Source organism: Adiantum capillus-veneris, chromosome 28 (genome assembly GCF_014529385.1).
Source record: "Adiantum capillus-veneris isolate H3 chromosome 28, ASM1452938v2, whole genome shotgun sequence".
Lineage (NCBI taxonomy): Eukaryota > Viridiplantae > Streptophyta > Polypodiopsida > Polypodiales > Pteridaceae > Adiantum > Adiantum capillus-veneris.
This window is the reverse complement of record NC_140958.1, coordinates 10,986,249-11,002,410: the sequence shown is the minus strand read 5'-3', so window position 1 is coordinate 11,002,410 and position 16,162 is coordinate 10,986,249. Positions and strand designations below refer to the sequence as shown.

General features: G+C 40.1%; 1 pseudogene; it reads right to left on the bottom strand.

The window, feature by feature from the left end:
* Positions 1–8,176: 8,176 nt before the first annotated feature.
* Positions 8,177–9,848, bottom strand: LOC147420052 (uncharacterized; annotated as a pseudogene).
* Between the last annotated feature and the right edge of the window lie 6,314 nt (positions 9,849–16,162).

The window sequence follows — 16,162 nt, the reverse complement described above, 5'->3', positions numbered from 1 at the left end:
ACGAATCTCTTGTCTGTATCTGTACTTGCTAGACTTGGACTTGTAGTCAAATTTGTGGATGACAGATGTACAGTTCATGATCTCAGTTTTGGTGATGAAATTGTTGCATCTGGCCTTTTGTGCCGTGGGTTGTATAAGCTCACTTTGTATGACAAGTGTGGACAAAATTTTGCAAATGCAGTTGCAGATTCAAGGGCTGTTTCAGATGCAAAGGTTTGGCATGCACGCTTTGGCCATCTGAATTTTGCTAGTTTGCTGCATTTGCAGAAATCTGATATGGTTGCTTCTTTGCCACCTCTTGAAGCATCTGTCAAACATATTTGTGAAGGCCGTATTTTGGGTAAAATACAACGTTCTAAGTTTCCAAAGGATGGTTCAATTAGGGCCACATGCAGGTTCCAGCTTGTGCATAGTGATGTTTGTGGGCCCATACAAACTTCGTCCTTGGGCAATTGCCTGTACTTTGTGACTTTCATTGATGATTACTCCAGGCATGCATGGGTATTTCTGCTTAAAGCGAAGTTTGAAGTTTTTATGTGCTTCAAACAATTTCTGGCTATGGCTGAAAATGTATCGATGTACTATGGCCACCCTCCGTTCCGATCGAGGGGGGGAGTATATGTCTCATAAATTTAATGCATTTCTGGCTAGTCATGGGATAAAACACCAATGTACAGTGCCATATACACCTTAGCAAAATGGTGTGGCTGAGAGGAAAAATAGGTCTCTTACGAAAATGGCAAGGTGTATGGTCAAGAGTCAAGCTTTACCACATTCATTTTGGCTTGAGGCTGTCATGTGTGCCACTTATGTACTCAACAGGTGTCCTACAAAAGCGTTACAGTCTATGACTCCATATGAAGCATGGCATGATAGAAAGCCTTCTATGAGCACATGCGTGTTTTTGGCTGTTTGGCATATGCTTTGGTGCCACAAGTGCCGCATAGAAAATTGGATGATAAGGCTGTCAAATGTATTCTTGTTGGTTATTGTGCTGAAAGCAAAGGTTACAAGTTGTATCATCCGTAAACAAAACGTATTCTGGTTTCACAGGATGTGGTGTTTGTGGAAGATTGTGTTCAGCCCTTGCTATCATGTACTAGAGACAGTAATGTAAGCTCACAAGACATTTATGATAGTTTGTTGCCTCTTTTTAGTGGTGGAAGTTCGAATGTAAATTCCAATGAGGCAAATATACAGCCTATGGCGGTTTCAGAAAATGTTATAGGTCAACCTATTACTGATACAGATGTACATGATGTACTTGATGAGGAAAGGCTTGAAAATGAGCAGGCTAGAGGTATGCCAAAATGGCTGATGCACACTTTGCGTGACAATAAATTTGATGCACCTTTGCCTAGTCGTACTCATTCAGGCTCTCACCATGCATCTTATGCACCAGATTGTTATGCTTTCGCTGTGTCTAGTTTAATGATGCTGAGGAACCTCTGTCTTTTGATGAAGCACAGAATTCAAAAAATTGGATGGCTGCCATGCAATTAGAATATGATGCACTTATAGAAAATGACACATGGGATTTATGTGATTTGCCTCTTGGCAAAAAGGCCATTGGTAGGAAGTGGGTTTACAAGTGAAATGCAAGCCAGATGGTGAGATTGATCGCCATAAGGCTCAACTTGTTGCAAAGGGTTATGCACAACAAAAAGGTATAGATTATAAAGAGACTTTTGCTCCCACTTGTCGTATGACTACTGTGCGTTTTCTATGTGCATTGGCAGCTCATTTTGGCTCGGATGTACATCAATCAGACATTGTTACTGCTTTCTTGAATGGTGACATATTTGAGGAAGTTTATGTAACACATCCTCGCGGTTTTGTCAATAAGGACAAGAGGACAAAGTTTGCAAATGTAACAAGGCTTTGTATGGGTTGAAGCAATCTCCTCGTGCTTGGTATGAGAAAACTGACACTCATTTGGTCAAACAAGGCTTTCGTAACAGTCCAACAGAAAGCACATTGTATGTAAAGCGTGAGGGTGATGTACTTCTCATTGTGGTTCTTTATATAGATGATTTGTTGATCACTTGGACCAAATGAGAGACATATTGTTGAATTTAAGGCTGATTTGAATGCTACTTTCAAGATGAAAGATTTGGGGTTGTTGCATCATTATTTGGGCATACAGTTTAAGCAGTGTGATGCTGGTATTGCCTTGTGTCAGAAAAGTGTCAAAGTTACATAGAGACATTGCTATGTAAGTTTGGACTTGAGGATTGCAAACCTATTGCAACTCCCATGCAAACAAGTTTGAAGTTGAGTCTACATGATGCTAGTGATCCTGCTGATGTCACTCTTTACCAAACTGCAATTGGCTGCCTCATTTATGTATGCAGGCCATATATTCAGTTTGCAGTCTCACAGGTCAGCAGATTTATGCATAGCCCAGGGTCTAAGCATTGGCAAGCTGTCAAGAGGATTTTCCTCTACCTTAGTGGCACTTTAAATCTTGGCTTGTTTTATCCCAAGGGGGATCATTACCGCCAGACTTACATGCTTTTTCGGACTCAGATTGGGCTGGTTGTTTTGACACGAGAGTGTCCATAAGTAGTTTTTGTTTTATGCTTGGCAGTTCATGTATATCATGGTTGAGCAAGAAGCAACCTATTGTGGACACTTTGAGTTGTGAGGCTGAGTACAGGGTAGTCTTCACAGCTACAGTTGAGTGTGTAAGGCTTAGACGCCTTACGGCTGATTTGGGTGTTGGACACGACACTGCCAACACTATCTACACTGATAGTCAGAGTGCATTGACAGTTGCGAGGAACCCAATTTTTCATGCTCGCACAAAGCACATTGAGGTGCATTACCACTATGTCAGGGAGAGGCTCTCAGCAGGAGAGATCAGCTTGGCTTATGTGCCAACACAGGACAACCTTGCAGATCTTTTCACAAAGGCATTGTGTCATGAGAAGCTTGAAGCTTTCTGCAAAGCTTTGGGCTTACTCCCCTTTGTGGACTGATCATGTCCTCAAGGCATGGCACTTCCCTTTACTCATGTGCCAGCTCTCGTTCACCGCATCACTCCAGGGGGGATTTGTTACCATATACATGTGGTAGTGATATGTGTGAACGCACTAGGACCGCCGGGGCATTTTTTCCCTCTTTAAGAGGTTTTTCCCCCCGAGCATTGTATATACGCCCATCACTCTAGGGCTATCTATCTTTCCATTGCATACTAAGAAACACACTCTCTATTGTGTGCCTTGAGCTTCCTTCATCTTCTCCAAGCTGTGTGCATTTCTCTGCAACCCTAATTCCAACAAAATCAAGTGACTTATAGAAGATTTGAAGCAAAAGACATACATAAACCAAGAAAAACTCTATTCATGAAAGTTTCACTTTGAAAAAGAACCAAGATCAATTCAAAACTCTTGTGTTTGTGAAGATTAGGTGTAGCCTCGCTTCCAATTGCACAGATGTAGTGTTCTTTTGCCCTAATAAAAACCCTAAATTAACGCTTCAATTCTTTGTCAATGACCATTTCATGGAATCTTCAAAACTTTATTAAAGTAGACTAAGTGGTTATTTGAGGAGGGTAAACCCTAATTGGTAGCCTCACATGCTTGAATGCAGTGCAAGCAACACGGCTGCACTTGGACCCTAGCTTGGAACGGTTGTATCTCCCTTGTTGATATCTATCCAAAAGAGCTCATTCTTGGCTCTATAAACTCACACTCAGCTTGAAAAATGATGGGACTGCCATTGATGTGGCATTTTGAGCCCTTTTTTGCTATTTTTGGACTATTTTTTATCATTCTATGGCCATTTTTAGTCCAAACATACCCTTTTTTGTCCATAAAATGCCCAAACAAGCTGGGAAAAATCCCTATAACTATGAGAAAGTCTCATTAGGTTCAAATCTTGTACTAAACCTCATTTTCACACATGGAAAACACTTTGGACACATCATTTATAACCCTGTAAGAAACTTGCTATTTTTGGCGAGATCACCCGCATTCAACTTTCTAGGAAAAATGAGTGTGCCACTTTGAAACACGTGACATTTGTAAATTTGCAAAGCATTTTAGGAATTTTTTAATGTGATAAAACACACATCAATGCCATGTCTCAGGCCTTGCCTTCCTAGCAAGGTATGTACACGATTGCAGCCGTGACGTCCATTTTTACATTTTGTTCCACACATCAAAAGCATTAAGAGTGAGATAGATATTTTTGGTTTCACATTATGCACGTGCCATGGCACAACATCCACCCCCTCTAAAACTGCACATCCTTTGACATGTGCCACACAAATCTTTTTGCAGGTTCAATCTTCATTTAAGTCAACATACATGTCGATTTCATCATCACTTTCAATGAAATCTAACGCATTGTCCTCTCTTTCTTCATCCTCACCCATTAAAATTTCATTACAGCCTTCATTTTTACTTTCCAATGAATCAAAGGGATCTATATCACCTCTTCTTTTGGACAACTTGATTATTTTCCTTGCGATTGAAAATATTCATTTTCGTCCCATTCAACTCATACAAGGTATAAGATGAATTCTCATGTACATGCTTAATCACATAAGGACCAAACCATCTCTTTGAAATCTTGCTTATTGTTGAATCTTGGTTTTGTGAAGACTACTATCATACACCAGCACCCAATCACCTCAATAGCTTTAGGTATGAGCCTATGTGTTTGTCAAACCTATCTTTATTCTTTAACCTTTCATCTTTCAATCATTCTATTGCAATCTCAATATCTCTTTCTAATTGTTATATGCACAAAACAAGAAGGTATTCCCCTACTCTTTCCATCCTCCCAAGGCAATACATTCCATGTGGGAATTACATCCTCAATTGGCAATACAGGTTTCTGGCCATACATCAAATTAAAAGGCATATAACTAGTAACTGAGATATGAGTTGTACGATCAATCCATAAAGCATAAGGAAATAGACTAGGCCACTCTCTCAGTTTGCCTTTGCAAGCCTTAGACAAAGCTTTAATGATAGGAGGATGCCCACACTTTAATCTTCCATTTCCTTCAGGATTGTATGCAGTAGTGAGAAGAGCAAGTGTAATGCCCAACCTAGGGAAAAATCCCCTGGCTTTGTCTGGATTCAACTCACCACTGTCTGTTGTTATTCTTCCAACACAATCATAACATTTAATTACATCATCCAAGAGGGGCTTACATATTCCTACAGTGCTTTTTGTTCTTAGAGAACGACTTTCAACTTGGTTGGTTAAGTCTTCTCGTGCAAGCACTTTGTATTTCATTTTCCTTAAGCCCAATGGCATTGCAGCTAGATTTACTACCCACTCATAGTGCATGGACAATGAGTAAGTAGGGTGCAACCCATCATGATGATGCATTTGAATACATTTGACATGTTTCACAAGACTCCACAAAGTGAAATCCATCTTTATACATACCTTTCCACCAATACCTCTCTTTCATTTGAGTAAAAGTGACCTATACGCCCTTGTGTCGAGCATAAAGACTCTCACAAATTTTTTCGACAAGCTCATGTTGAGTATCCTTATCATTCACAACTCTCAACGGCATCCCATTTCTTTTGGTGGATGCTTCCACAAGTACCCATCTTTCAAAAATTATCCATGGGTCTTTCTCTGTATTCTTTTGAAATCTTAATCATTTCGCCCTTCTTGCCTTGTCAAAGTGCTCAGATAGCATCCATTGAGCAACCAATCACGTTGATATAGGTCCTCTATAAATGACTCAAGTGCATTTGACAGGCAAACATGATCACTCTTGGCATGAGAGCTACAATAACTATAGAACCTCGTGCCTACATTATCACCCTTGACAACCTTTCCTTCTTCATTTTCATACCTTGCTCTAGAAAGAATATAAAAAACTGGGTTATATTTTCCTGTAATATGGAACTTATGTAGAAAATCCATCACAAATTCACAATGTTGAGAGTTGAACAGCTTGTGATCATTCCAAGAAGGGGAAGACAATCAGTCTCCACTACTACATTTGATCCTATCAGATACTCTTTATCACATTTTAGTGTTGTGACTACTCCCCATGTCATGTAAAACTTTGTTCATGCCATTCATCATATGTGTAGCTAAATTAGTTTCTCCCTGAGGTAAGGTGCACATCCTTATTAAACCCAAAGGTCTCCTCATGGTAGTCAAGTCTCTGCTTTCCATTGCTAGTTGGAATTGATCATACTCTGAGTAATTGACTTATGCCATATGATTATGTAGCCTAGTAGATTCAAAGTTATTTTGCATTGTATCCCATACTTTAGAAACCTATTTAATAAGGTGAAGGCATGTTGGAATTCTAGAAAAGAATGAAATGCACCCCATATGAGGCTCTTATATGAGGGGACTCTTTTACAAACTTAAAAGAAAATTTCAATCAGTGCCAAATGTATGCATATCTCCCTTCTTCACTCAAACTTATCTTAAAATGCCAAAAATTATATTAATGTAAGAAAACAAAGGGAACAAGACGTGTGACCAAGGGCAATTGATAGGACTATACGATGATAGACATGACAACTTACAATCTTGTGGTTGATACAACATTAAAGTTTGACCTCTTTATATGTAGTACCCAAAATTTTCCTTGCAGAATTACTTCTCATATGTGCTTGCACTAAAAGTGCATGAGAGAAGTATTTTAAAGCAAGAATACAAAACCCACTAATTTTCATTGACTGTGTTGCATATGTGAGTTTTTATTTCTTTAAGAACATCTCGGACATTGAACAAGATAGTCTCTTTCATCACTCAAAAGGATGAGTGTCACTGGATGTGTTTGAGATCATTTTGAGTGTCATCCGAGTGCTCTAGCATCACCACATACAAGATTTTTGTGTTGTGATCATTATGGAAACCAAACTTCAGCCAAACTAATTGACTAGTGTTTAGTGCCACACATAATAAGTATACACATGTCAAATCACTCAATACATGTGTGTAGGGTATCAACGATAATAAGCATAACCTATATTGCATACACAAATTCCTAATTGAATTTGTTTCTTTAGATTTGCAAACTCTAGACTGGTCAGCAGAGTGTTGTTTGTATTGTTAGAACAAACTCTACAACATGTGAGGTATAAATGATATCCTCACATTTTCTTCAAGTGGTTCTCAGCAATCGATGCCCCATGTCTCCACAACATAGTGATTCTATGTATGATGAGCTAAAAGAGTCCCAATTATTTTTCTTTGAGTTAAGCCATCCTACCATGCTAGATAAACATCCTTCTTTGGTCTACCCAAAAGAGTGTCCTTTTTTTTTGTTTGTGGAAAAATATGGGGGTCACATAGATGAGTGACATGATTGAGGGGTGAGGTGGATTAGGTTAGGGTGGGGTGAGAGGCTCGGAGAAGTCTTGGGGAAAAATTCTCCAATATAATAATGGACCTGTCATTGATATAAAAATAATATGGTATACCTAATGGCTATTTAAAAAATATTCACCACCTATATAGTGGAGTCTTACCATGTGGCGAGCGAGAATTGTCGAGCGAAGGAAGATCCAAGCAAATGAATAAAGAAACCAAATGGGATTTGTTAAGAAAGATGAATGAAGATCCTACTTAAAGCTCTAAGTGATAGCAATAATACTGTTCAAAATTAGAATCTTTTCTAGAATCCCTAAGTAATCATAGCAATAGCATTGTTCAAAATTAGACTTTAGATTCTTTTGTGCAGTTGAGGCTTGATGTCGAGCAATGAGAAGTCCAAGCAGGTAGCAAAGCTATTACAAACCATGCAATGATCCACAACTACATTCAACACCATAATTTTAATTTTAACTTTAAATTTAGTCAACAATGCTCATACATCTACAAAGTTTCTAAACTATATTAAGAGACAATTGTCATATCTTATAACCAAAAAAGAGAGATTTCTTTAGGATTGTAAGATAACAAGTGGAATATTTAGTGGAATATAGAGAGCAACATGTCATGCCTCTACACTTTAACAACAACAAGAAATGCTACGGTTCTATCTCATGACTATGAAGAGTCACACTCGTCATCAATAAAGACATTGCGCCTCTAGCACTTCTTGTGGGTGTCAAAATCGTATCGTATATCAGCAGCCATGGTTTTTGCAATCCCCTCAGCATAAACTGGCAACACTTCCATACAAAAAGAAAAAGGTAAGTCTCAAAATCCACATGTAAACAGTACATAACCTTCATCATTGAAACACAAGAAATCTCAAATTGTTGTTTGAATCATTATCCATAATTTTCAAATACTGAACAATCAATGATATCAAAAAGTGACAAAATAGCATAAAAGTATGATGGAAACATAAAATAGTGGGGGAAAATGAAGTGTAAGGTGAACTCTTACTAGTCATCAAAGGGGTTGACACGCGAAGGCATGTCACCCACATCATCAACATCAAGAGAGGTGGAGGCCCCCTCTCTGCTTCGCTTTTTAGGGCGAAGTAATGGTTGCACATAATCTAAAATCAAAGTGTCGTCACTGTCGACTGCTGCACACACCCGCCCTGTGCTTAAGCATGTTGCCAATATGGGCGATGTACCACATTCCAACTCCAAACAAAGACCTCCAGGCCTACAAAGAAGCTCCACAAAACATGCAACAAAAGAATGAATTCGTTGCAAGCCACCACGCCATGGCTCCCCGGATGATGATCTCGCTAGAGAGGACTCTGGAAGATGGTGCATCATGTAAGAATCCAAAGGTTGCATGCCAAGTGGATTGAATAGAAGAGTGTTCTCAACCACAAAGCAACGTGGTTGCATGTCAACCCTATGCACCATAAGTAAGAGATAACAATGACACTACACCACCACATAGACAATTAGAACAATAAAAATAACAATAACACACCAAAATGAGAAACAAACAAGTTAATTATGTAGAAGAGCATTACCTCAATCCGACCACCAAAGCTATTACCATAACCATAAGCTCCATGATGAAGGACTACAATGCGACGATGAATAGTCATCTTTGATGCACGACAAAATCTCTCAACCCAGGCAATGGTATCTCCTGAAAGAGGTTTCTAAAGTCACAATAGAAAACACGCAACAAAAATATCGACAAGTATTGTATAAAATTAAGATTGAAGCACAAACCTGTCATAGAGACCATGATCAACAACCACCCAGAGTCTGACAAAGTCGAATATGCAAGTTGCATGCCTGCACGAACATGATCCTCAATACAAATATCCCAAAGGGGTACAACAGGGGAGGCTAAGTGGGAACCACCAAAGGGAAGATCCAAAAAAAAAAAAAAATCACAGCCCATGCGACTGTTCTCCCACCACGCACACACAAGGTCCCATCATTAAAGCGTGCAGATCCCATGTGCTCATGAACACAAATCCATGCCGGATGTCGAACACCGGCCCTAAAATCAGCAGCAATGGCTATGTAGTCCCAAGAAATGGCCATGCATCGTGAGTCAGACAATGAGGATAGAGAAGACAAGGGAATATCAATGATGTAGACAAAAGAAATGGTTTTCTTTGCAACAATCTCCCCATGAGCTACTGCGATACAAGAGGCTAAACAAAGTGAATTAACTCCAATAAATGAACATACAAACGTCTACATCGTAGTGATAGCTCACCATGCTCTCGCTCCATGTTTTCATCCACCCTAGTCTCAACAATCACCTCCTTTCCCTTGTGAGAAGGATTTGTAGCTTAGAAAAAGCAATAAAACACAATATCACCAGTATGTAAAACAAATAAGTTAAGAAAGAAGAGAGTTTAAAGCTCTTCAACAAATCATGGTTGAGTCTGTTTTGAGTAACCATTGACCTGATATTACCTCATTCACTCTAGGAGGTAGAGGTACATCGACGGATGCGCCACCAACTCTCATAGTATCGTGAAGCTCTCTCTCTCTCTCGCCAATACATGCCCAGAAGCCATGTCTATCCACCATGGGCATGTCTCCATCTCCCAAGTAGTGAGCTTATGTACGGAAGGGGAGTACATGCATTCTTCTCCAGTAGATAGTTGTGCCCACTGCTTAGCTAAGAATGGAATCCCTGGAAGAAAGCCTTTTCCAACCAAGGATAATAGAAATTTAAAACAATCAAACAAAATAACATCACTACAAACTTTGTAATTATGAAAAGCTTGAAATAAAAGTATGATGAGCTTGACCTATAGGCTAGCCGTTGAGATGCCATGCATACTGTGTCCACTTTCTTCATAGCTTGCTTGTCAACATCTTTTGTCTTAGCTTCAAGAGAGGTTTCCAAAGGAAAAAGATAGGATCGTGCTTCAAACTTGAGCTCCTCAAAGTAAGAGGCAAGAGAGCAATCATGAGGCAACAAAATACCACCAACAATGTTGGTTAAGTCCTCCACAAACTTTGTGGCCCTCTCAAAAATCCTTTGTAGAAGGCCTTCTCTACGAATCCAACTACATAACAATGAAGATGAGAAAAAACTAAAACAATCACAAAAAACTAGCAATCGTACATCAAAGATTCTTGAATGTCAAAAGAAACTTCACTTACATGCGATACACATGATCTCCTTTCTTTAAACCATAAGATGCTCTAGTAATCTTGTCTGCCTCAAGCAAGGAAACCCATAACAGTTTGCTCAAGACAGGAGCATCATGCATAGCAATCAAGTTCAGTTTCTCAAGTGTAGCCCAACTATCAAGACCCCACTTGAGTACAAGAACTCGAACCATCCAATCTGGTCCAAGATTCGGATCAACAATATTTAGCAACTGCAGTATTTGAGTAACGAGTAAAAAACCAAGTTTGAACAGCTATTACACTATGTGCAAAATACCTAAACAAAAATATTTCAACCACCTTTCTAACACGCTCTCCATATTTGAGTGCTAAATCATTCAATATCTTCTCCTCCTCTTTTATAAGTTCTTCATTTGTCATTGTCTGCCTAGCTTGCTCTATTCTTTGGCTCAATTCCTTGGACATTGGAACCTTCAACACATACTTAAAAATAAATAATTTGCAAAAAAACAAGCACATACTCTTTGGCTCAATTACTTGGATATTTTATCCTTCAATACACAATTGAAAACACATAATTTTCAAAAAAACCAAACACGAGATCTTTCTTAAAAAGTAGGCCAAAACACTTACATCATATAAGAGCTTTCCCAAGTATCGACGAGTAAGTAGATACCAAGGCTCCGCACCCTTTGAGTATTTCTTACGGACTGCAGCAATCAACTTTTGATCTTTTTCTGGAAGCCCTGTTACATAAGCTTCATGATCTGTTGCACAAATGTGGGAGCAGTTGACAAGCTCATCCCTAAGATGGGTGACCACAAGATCATGTGTGTTCATGCTATTCCAAGTTCATATAGAATACATACATAGTCAGAAACATAACATAGACATTTTTTTCTAGAATATATGGAAAGTCATAAAACTTACAAATTCATTCTTTGCAAGCTACTAAGAAGAGCTATCTCTGGCACTCGTGTAGGGTCAATAACTGTACAAAGCACACTACAATGTTTCTCTCGATCAGTGGAGAATCTCTCTTTAATAGTAGCCGTCCAAGTGACTGTTCTATGATTACCCTCCCAAACGTAGAACATTTTATTAGAAAGGGCTTGAAGATTTGGTCTTTTAGAAAGCTCAATTTCAAACTCTTTATGTATATCAACCCATATTGGGTCCCATGAAGTAAGAAGGTCCTCTGCAAAATAGATAAGCATAGACAAAAAAGCATACTCAACTACTATTTATGAGAACAACAAAAAACACAGTAGAAACAGAAAGTAGAAAAAAATCAAAGTAGAGAAATGAAATACCTGTAACATAAGCTTCCTCCTTCTTGAAATTCCAAATTGAAAAAATAAAAGTGTTGGAATAAGGGTTCCGGAGAAACACACACAGCACACAGCTTGGAGAAGACGAAGGAGGCTCAAGGCACACAATAGAGAGTGTGTTACTTAGTGTGCAATGGAAAGATAGATAGCCCTAGAGTGATGGGCGTATATACAATGCACAGGGGGAAAAACATCCTAAAGAGGGAAAAAATGCCCCAGCGGTCCTAGTGTGTTCACACACATCACTACCACATGTATATGGTAACAAATCCCCCCTAGAGTGATGCGGTGAACGAGAGCTGGCACATGAGTAAAGGGAAGTGCCATGCCCTAAGGACAAGATCAGTCCACAAAGGGGAGTAAGCCCAAAGCTTTGCGGAAAGCTTCAAGCTTCTCATGACACAATGCCTTTGTGAAAAGATCTGCAAGGTTGTCCTGTGTTGGCACATAAGCCAAGCTGATCTCTCCTGCTGAGAGCCTCTCCCTGACATAGTGGTAATGCACCTCAATGTGCTTTGTGCGAGCATGAAAAACTGGGTTCCTCGCAACTGCCAATGCGCTCTGACTGTTAGTGTAGATAGTGTTGGCAGTGTCCTGTCCAACTCCCAAATCAGCCATAAGGCGTCTGAGCCATACACACTCAACCGTAGCTGTGAAGACTGCCCTGTACTCAGCCTCACAACTCGAAGTGGCCACAGTAGGTTGCTTCTTGCTCAACCATGATATACATGAACTGCCAAGCATGAAACAAAAACCACTTGTGGACACTCGCGTGTCAAAACAACCAGCCCAATATGAGTCCGAAAAAGCATGTAAGTCTGGTGGCAATGATCCCCCCTTGGGATAAAACAAGCCAAGACGTAAAGTGCCACTAAGGTAGCGGAAAATCCTCTTGACAGCCGGCCAATGCTTAGACCCTGGGCTATGCATAAATCTGCTGACCTGTGAGACTGCAAACTGAATATCCGGCCTCGTGTTGCATACATAAATGAGGCATTCAACAGCAGTTTGGTAAAGAGTGACATCAGCAGGATCACCAGCATCATGTAGACTCAACTTCAAACCTGTTTCCATGGGAGTGGCAATAGGTTTGCAATCCTCAAGTCCAAACTTACGTAGCAATGTCTCTATGTAACTTTTTTGACACAAGGCAATACCACCATCACACTGCTTAAACTGTATACCCAAATAATGATGCAACAGCGCCAAATCTTTGATCTTGAAAGTAGCATTCAAATCAGCCTTAAATTCAGCAATATGTCTCTCATTTGGTCCAGTGATCAGCAAATCATCAACATAAAGAACCACAATGAGAAGTACATCACCCTCACGCTTTACATACAATGTGCTTTCTGTTGGACTATTACGAAAACCTTGTTTGACCAAATGAGTGTCAGCTTTCTCATACCAAGCACAAGGAGATTGCTTCAACCCATACAAAGCCTTGTTACATTTGCACACTTTGTCCTCTTGTCCTTTTATGACAAAACCGCGAGGCTGTGTTACATAAACTTCCTCAAATATGTCACCATTCAAGAAAGCAGTAACAATGTCTGATTGATGTACATCCCAACCAAAATGAGCTGCCAATGCACATAGAAAACGCACAGTAGTCATACGACAAGTGGGAGAAAAAGTCTCTTCATAATCTATGCCTTTTTGCTGTGCATAACCCTTTGCAACAAGTTGAGCCTTATGGCGATCAATCTCACCATCCAGCTTGCGTTTCAACTTGTAAACCCACTTCGTACCAATGGCCTTTTTGCCGGGAGGAAAATCACATAAAGTCCATGTGTCATTTTCTATAAGTGCATCATATTCTGATTGCATGGCAGCCGTCCAATTTTATGAATTTTGTGCTTCATCAAAAGTCAGAGGCTCCTCAACATCATGTAAGCTAGACACAGCCAAAGCATAACAATCTGATGCATAAGATGCATGGCGAGAGCCTGAACGAGTACGGCTAGACAAAGGGGCATCCAATTTACTATCACGCAAGGTGTGCACCAGCCATTTTGGCATACCTCTAGCCTGCTCATTTTTAGCCCTTTCCTCATCAAGTACATTATGTACATCTACATCAGTAATAGGATGATCTAGAACATTTTTAGAAACCCCCATAGGCTGTACATTTGCCTCATTGGAACTTACATTCATATTTCCACCACTGAAGAAGAGGCAACAAAGTGTCATAAATGTCCTGTGAGCTTACATTACTATCTCTAGTACATGACAGCAAGGGCTGAACAGAATCTTCCACAAACACTACATCCCGAGAAACCAGAATACGTTTTGTTTGCGGATGATACAACCTGTAACCTTTGCTTTCAGCACTATAACCAACAAAAATACATTTGACAGCCTTATCATCGAATTTTCTGCGCTGCACTTGTGCCACCAAAGCATATGCCAAACAGCCAAAAACACGCATGTGCTCAATAGAAGGTTTTCTATCATGCCATGCTTCATATGGAGTAATAGATTGTAAAGCTTTCGTAGGACACCTGTTAAGTACATAAGTGGCACACATGATGGCCTCAAGCCAAAACGAATGCGGTAAAGCTTGACTTTTGACCATACATGGTGCCATTTCCGTCAGTGACCTGTTCTTCCTCTCAGCAACACCATTTTGTTGAGGTGTATAAGGCACTGTACATTGGTGTTTTATCCCACGACTAGCCAGAAATGCATTAAATTCATGAGACATGTACTCCCCCCCTCGATCGGAACGGAGGGTGCCCATAGTACATTTTGAGACATTTTCAGCCATAGCCAGAAATTTTTTGAAGCACATAAAAACTTCGGACTTCGCTTTAAGCGGAAATACCCATGCATGCCTGGAGTAATCATCTATGAAAGTCACGAAGTACAGGTAATTGCCCAAGGACGGAGTTTGCATGGGCCCACAAACATCACTATGTACAAGCTGCACCCTGCATGTGGCCCTAACTGAACCATCCTTTGGAAATTTAGAACGCTGCATCTTACCCAAAATGCAGCCTTCACAAACATGTTTGACAGATGCTTAAAGAGGCGGCAAAGAAGCAACCATATCAGATTTCTGCAAACGCAGCAAACTGGCAAAATTCAGATGACGAAAACGTGCATGCCAAATTTTTGCATCTGAAATAGCCCTTGAATCTGCAACAGCATTTGCAAAATTTTGTCCACACTTGTCATACAAAGTGAGCTTATACAGCCCATGGCACAAAAGGCCAGATGCAATAATTTCATCACCAAAACTGAGATCATGAACTGTACATCTGTCATCCACAAATTTGACTACAAGTCCAAGTCTAGCAAGTGCAGATATAGACAAGAGATTCTTCTTGATCCCAGGTACATAAAGTGCATCAACAAGTGTGAAATTGCTGCCAGTAGCAGCAGTAAGCGCAATCTTTCCAACTCCCCGAACTGGATAAGAGGCATTGTTGGCACAAGTGACTGAATTCCCATGAGGGACAGACTCGAGAGAGGTAAACAATTCACGATGTGAGGTAATGTGCTTTGTAGCACCACTGTTGAAATACCACACATGTGAATCTGCAGCAACTGACAAGCATGCATCATGGACAGCAGGATTGTAAGTGCACTCTGTGCTAAACGCCCATTCTGCATCAACATCAGCAACACAGTCTCCTTTCACAGAAGACTCAACAATGGCTGCATTTGTAGTGGAACCAGCATTTGCAGTGGAACCACCCTCTTTCTTCTTAGCCTCTTTGGCCTTCAACTTAGGACACGACTTGATCAAGTGATCATTAGCTTTACAATAATGGCAATGCATCTTCTTTTTTACCTTATCACCACAATTTCTAGACGAATTGCTACCAGAAGAAGCATTAGGAACAGAAGTTTTGCCACTCACAGCAGAACCATAAGAAGTGGCCGCATTGCTGTTACCACCCTTTCTTTGAGAAGCAATAAAAGCCTGTTCAACTGCACGTTGCCTAGTCCTGTTTTTTCTGGAAAGTGACTCTTGCAACAGCAATGTGCATAATGCATCAAACTTGACAACTTCAGGATTTCCTTGGGTCATAAGTGTCCAAGTACTAGCAAAAGTCTAGTAGGAATCTGGTAAGGCATCAAGAACAGTCTACACAAGGGAACTATCTGAAATGACTTCACCTGCAAAAATAAGCTGCTCATTGATATCCTTGACACTAGGAAGGAAAGTGTCCATGTCATCTTTCTCATGCATAATCTTCGACTCCAGCTCTTTACGTAGCAAAGAAATTTTAGCCTCATTGCGGCTTGCATAAAGACCTGCTAAAATATCCCAAGCCTGTTTTGCAGATTTTGTTGAACGGATGTGAGGAACAATGGTGCGCTTCACAGAAAACGCAATCAATGCATGAGGCTGCGCAT